This window comes from Telmatherina bonti, assembly GCF_933228915.1.
Source record: "Telmatherina bonti genome assembly, chromosome: 3".
Taxonomy (NCBI): Eukaryota; Metazoa; Chordata; class Actinopteri; order Atheriniformes; family Telmatherinidae; genus Telmatherina; species Telmatherina bonti.
Window position 1 is genome coordinate 8385595 of NC_136621.1, and position 6127 is coordinate 8391721.

General features: G+C 34.8%; 1 pseudogene across 1 annotated transcript in view; it reads left to right on the forward strand.

Annotated features, from left to right (window-relative positions):
• Window positions 1–3664: 3664 nt before the first annotated feature.
• LOC306774536 (glutaryl-CoA dehydrogenase, mitochondrial-like) overlaps window positions 3665–6127 on the forward strand; it is a 4946-nt pseudogene continuing 2483 nt past the window's right edge. The window contains exons 1-7 of the transcript XR_013771850.1: window positions 3665–3795; window positions 4154–4266; window positions 4402–4437; window positions 4527–4668; window positions 4811–4873; window positions 5036–5209; window positions 5304–5433. The product of XR_013771850.1 is annotated as a glutaryl-CoA dehydrogenase, mitochondrial-like (transcript). The remainder of the gene's footprint in view (window positions 3796–4153; window positions 4267–4401; window positions 4438–4526; window positions 4669–4810; window positions 4874–5035; window positions 5210–5303; window positions 5434–6127) is intronic.

The following is a 6127-nucleotide window of genomic DNA, read 5'->3' on the forward strand; positions in this document are numbered from 1 at the left end:
CTGCTACCGCGACGGCGGAGGGACCGTCCCAAATCAAACGTGTAAAAGGCACATTCCAGCGGAGGAGCCAATGAGACAGCGGGAGCTGATAACTGACAGTTTAATTAGCCAATCAGGAAGCGCCTCAGTGGAACAAGTTTTTTCTCGCTTTTACTGCAATGGAATGTGAACAACATGAAGACTGATGTGTTTTTAAAGGCCATAATGCATTTAAAAACCCTTGGAAATGTAAATAAAAAAGAAAAACGAAAGCTACATGTTCTGTTGCCAAAGCCAGAGTTACAGAAAAATCGGAAAACCTTTTTATTGGTGGATAATTATTAATTTACAGTCACTTTGAAATTTCTCTTTCTAACATTTTATTCACTCATACTTTTAAGAACCATCATCAAAATATAGATGTAGACTTTACTTGAACTTTAAATCAAACTGATCTGATATCTTTCCACATAATTAGCTATTTTTGTCCCACTTTAACTAAATGCAGATGGTCTACTGCTAAAATATTGCTAACTTATTTTGGTAATTATATTCCTTGCAATATTGTACAGCATCTAAATAACTATAAATGACTATCCTGTATTAATAAACAGAAAAACATTGTAAATACTTGAACCTTTTTTGTGTATTTTATTTAGTCAGAATCAGAATTAGAATACTTTATTAATTGTAGAGAAAACTGTGTACACACAGCTCTATATCAATAAAAAGAATAACATCAAGATAAAAAAAAAAAGACAAGATAAGGAAAAAAGAAATCAAAATAAGAACATTTAAAAATTACAGTTGTATTGGGTTAACACCCCCCCTCCAAAAAAAACCAAACAAACAAAAAAACAACAACTACATGCAAAATTACAGTGGATACAACGTAGTAAAAACAAAGACAATTGTTTAAAGCACATTTTCATGACAAGTTCTGATCAGTGCTAATAGTGTCATGTTGTTACTCTGTTTAACTCCATGAGGCTTAAACAGGCACTAAAGCAACTCTGTGATGTAAAAAAAAACAATATGACCTTCCCGCTGGGGGAAAATGATCATTGTGAAGACAAACAAATGGTGGAGACTATCACATATCCATAAATACCTGCTTTTACTGGGACCATAAGGTGTCAGGTGCAAGTTTCTTGGGAAAGCAATTAATAATTTAAAAGTATGAAATGTAATCAGCTGAATTTACCATTGAGGTACTGTCCTTTATCCCACAAAATAGCAGCAGTTAAGTGTAAGAATCAGTTAAAGGAATGTTGCAAAGCTGCCTTCCTTTTTATTCTATTTTAGATTTAAATAGATTTACCCTTAGCAAAAAGTGGTTTATTCTAGTATAGTATATACTTATTTTATACTAAAATGGAGACAGTATACTTGAAGTGGATTTATATACTATATTGTATATACTTCAGGATAGTACAGTAAAAGTATACTTGGCCTATACTGAAAAGTATGAAGAAAAGTCTGAGACCATTTTTGGCATGTTACACTTTAAGAACATTAAGATAATTTCTGGTTCCAAAGATGAGCACTTTTCTTTTACTACATATATATATATATATATATATATATATATATATATATATATATATATATATATATATATATATATATATATATATATATATATATAATTATTTTATTTTTATTTTTTTTTACAAGAAATAACTATAGTTCTCAGTTTGAGACATTATTTTGTTTATGTCCTCAGAAACAGATGCCCTCTTTTTCCTTTGCCATTTTTTGGCAAAGAAAGACTTGATCTTGGAAAGACAATTTTACTTACATTTTTAAAAGCAAACATGCACTTTTTCTTTTTACTTTACCAGCAAAGGACTTGATTTCATTTAATTTCTTTTTCTTTTCAGATGCACATCTTTAATGTGTATTTACATCTTCAGGGCAGGTATTTGTTATTAACTTTTTATTGCAATTTGACAGGTGTCACAATACTAAATTTCCACACCAGTGGCAACTCCTCGCTGCCGCCTCTACCCCCCAACCCTGAAAGAGAGAGATAGAAAGAAATACATTATTAAAGTAAATAAAATACCAAACAAAACCACCTAAGAGAAAAAAAAATCAGACTTTTATTACCATCAAGGCAGGTATTTGTAAATACATTGTATGATGTTATAAAATATTATATAATTATATCAAACTTGTTTTCAACATTCTATAATGTGATTTTGTAAATACAATGCAGATTAGTGAACATACAGTACGAGTTTACTTTTAAAATACTTTAAGTATTTAAATAGTATGCTAAAAGCAGGTAATGTGCTCATGTGCTAATCACACTTCACTGGCTTCTGGTCGCAGCACGCATCAAATTCAAAGCTTTGCTTGTGGTTTACAAAACAATAACTCAAACAGCTCATTTTTACCTTCACCCCCTAATCCAGTTAATGAAAGACGCCTTGTGTTATCACCACAATGTGGAACTAAATCAATAGCCAGCAGACTCTGTCCTCTGTTGTACCGCAACGGTGGAATGACCTCTCAAACTCTGTCTGATCTGCAGTCATTGTCTACTGTAAGGATCAAACTGAAGACTGAAGATTTCTTTTCTTAGTTTACTATATTTGTCAGAGGAGATGAAAAACTTAGCCCAGTTCTTTGCAACAAATGTTGTGGTATTCATTCTTTGTATTTTAACATGGGAATATAGAGAACTACATGTCAACACCTGCGTCCTCTACTGTTTGATTTTGTGCTTGTGTTGTTCTGTAAGTATGCTAAATGTAAAATAGTAGAACAGAATAACTTACGAAGCAAACTTACAAGTATAATTAGTAAAGCATGCAAAAAAAAAAGAAGATTAAAATACATAAATAGTTTTGTCATTCTAAATTTCTAAAAGTGTACTTGAAGTATAATTCAATAAACTAAGAGTATGTACCTAGTAAGCCTAAACTAGTATATAGTGTATTTGTTTTATACTTGAAAGTGTAGCCTACTTCTGTAAACTTATAATTATCTTATGAAGTAGACTTGAACTATACTTTTATAAACTCCAAATATTTTAATTTAGTCTGAAGTATGAAGTTAGTATATATTCTAGTACACTACTAGTTCTGTAATATACTTGGTAGGCTATACTCAAGTATAGGCTATTTAATAAAATAACCTTCAAGTCAACTACTTTTTGTTAAGGGTAATCTGTCTTTTTCAAACAAGACAAAGTGTATTAATGACTGAATTTATGACTGCTTTCTGCTTCTCTTTTATTTGTCTGCATGAAAAAACTAAACTTGTTGAAGTTGCCTCTCTGTAAGGACTGTCTTTATATGCCTTGTTATTGACGGAGGTGAAGTTAGTTTTAGTACTGCGGATGTTAAAACTTATTTGCAGTCTTGAAATTCTGCATGATTCCTAAGATTAGCGGCCAATGAGCAGGAGGGCGGTGAGCTGACACCTTCCTCACACCCACCGCCTGCCTCTATCCAGAAACGCCATTTTGACTTTGGAAATAAAAAAACAAAAGCGGATATCAAAGTTTACAGTAAATTAAAATAAGCACAAGTACAGCCCTTAATAACCCCCGCAGGCAAACTCACCGTGGAAATATAATCTTAATGTATCGCTTCTGCTAAACTCAGCAAGCTACAGCGTTTATTGAATAAGTGGGAAGTTGCGCAACTCCTGCTCTTCCATAACACAAAAACGTCACGTCATTTATTTGACGTAAAGTGGTGACGTTTCGCCGACAGAAAAGTTACGTAAGCAACTTTTTCAGCTCAGTCTCTGCTGACAAGTTATCGGATCGTCGCTTATCCTGAATTCACTCAGAAGAAAAAGGTAGCCAGATATGTTTTCGCATTGTGTTGCTTGTTTGAATAACTTGTTGTGCATGAAAAGATTGCTTTGACTAACCACCCTCCACCGCCGGGCTTTTTAAGTTGTTGACATGATGGTAGGATGTAAGGTCAACCAAATGTTAATGTCAATCAGAGAATAAAGGAGGATAAAGATTAGATTACTTATGCTTAGAGACATATTTCCAAACTCGGATTGCTACCTCGATGACAGTGAAATCGTCCCTTGTTGTTTTATATTTTTGCAGCATTGTTTTTCATACTTTATGCGACTAAACTGGATTTTTGCTCATGCTTAAGTCACAATCTCAACATTTCCTCCTGTTTCTCTCTTTGTTCAGTAAACACATCATGGCTCTCAGAGGTGCATTCACGCGTCTGCTCAGCAACAGCCACAAATGTGTTTCTGTCACTGCAGTCAGATCACAGGGCACACCTGCTGCAGTAGCAAAAGGTAGGCCACATCAGATAGTGTTTATTTAGTCTGGACTGGTGGTGAAGTGGAGTGATAGTGTGGGAAATCCTAAAGACACTTATTTTAAAAGAGATGTGTTTGACTTATGTGATGTGTGATCCACCTGTCCCTCAGGTGCCGAAGAAGTAAAAAAACCACCAGCCAAAGCACGTAAGTACAGTTTTTATTCTGTTGGCGTGTTCTTTTGTTGCTTATGAGGATGACATAACCACTGTAATGTGCACTTTTCTGACCCTCAGCCAAGGTTGCATTTAACTGGCAAGACGCTTTGGATCTGGAGGGTCAGCTGACAGAAGAGGAGATCATGATCCGGGACACCTTCCGCAACTACTGCCAAGAAAAGCTCATGCCCCGAATCCTCAATGGCCAACAGACATGAGCGTGAGTAAAGCAGGCTTATAGTATGTGGGATCATGAAGAGAAATTGTTCAGTAAAATCTAAAGTTTTACCCTTTTAGTCTCTCAATTTATTTTCTTTTTTATTCGTTTATTTTTTTTAATTCCCAACATGCACCATGCTCAGACTTCCCACCGGGAGATTGTGTCAGAGATGGGAGAGCTGGGTGTCCTTGGCCCAACTATTAAAGGTAAAATAAAAGCAATAAATAATTCCCCTGTAATTTTCTTCTTGACATGCCTTTAATTTGATTTCCCAGCTTCCTTAAAATGCAGAATGTCCCGCTTTTTTTCTCATGTTTTGGTGACATTTTTGTTAAGAATATCTGTTTTTTTTCTGTTCATGCTGCAGGGGTATGGTTGTGCAGGCACCAGTTATGTGGCATATGGTTTAATTGCCAGAGAGGTTGAACGAAGTGGACAGTGGGTATACGGTCTGTCATGAGTGTCCAGTCTTCACTCGTTATGTACCCGATCTATGCTTACGGCACAGAGGCTCAGAAGGAAAAATACCTGCCCCGACTTGGTAAGCAGGACCTCTTCTCCAATTTCCCCTGACAATAAATGGAAAAATCACAAAAGCTCAACTTAAATTGAATTTGTGTAAATTTGTTCTGCAGCTCGGGGAGAAATTTTGGGCTGCTTTGGTTTGACAGAGCCCAACCATGGCAGTGATCCCAGCAGCATGGAGACAAGGGCCACGTACAACCCATCCAGTGGCACCTTCACAATCAGTGGAGCCAAAACCTGGTATGTGGGGTTTTAGACATTTATAATTTATCTACATTAATGATCTCTTTGCTTAAAAGTTCTGTCTCCAGTTATGTTTACTGATGATACACTAATTCTCTTCACTTTGAGATAAATAATGAGGGACAGATCACGAGAAATGATCTAATTTCTCTTCATTGTAGTTTAATTTGTCCCTGTGTTTCTTACAGTAAAATATTTTAGGTAAATAATTTTCTGACCACTTCGTCACACTCTTTGTTCAGGTTACAAGCCGGTCTGACTCATCTGCTCCCTCCAATCTTTTATTTAAGATCTAAAAAAAAACTCATTATCTTTTATATAATCTGAAAACTTTTCATGGTATTATCTATGTAATGTATTCAGGACAGCTTTTTTTAAAATCTTATTTTGAAATGAATTCGAAAGCGTATTCTTGTAGAATTCAGCAATCAGCAGATCTTTATCCTCCTCAGTCCATTTTCAGTAAGATACAGAGGGGCTCAGTTGTTGTGTAATATTTTCTCATCTTGCAAACAAGCCTCAGGTCTTAAAAAATTATATTAAGGTTATTTCATTGCTGGTTTATTTATGATATTTCATTTTATATTGCCAGTATATTTTCTGAAAGACCCTGATTTATCTTTCTTGTTTTCTAACATTACTTTTGTTTTAGGTGGAAGCTATATATCTATCTATATATCTATATCTATCT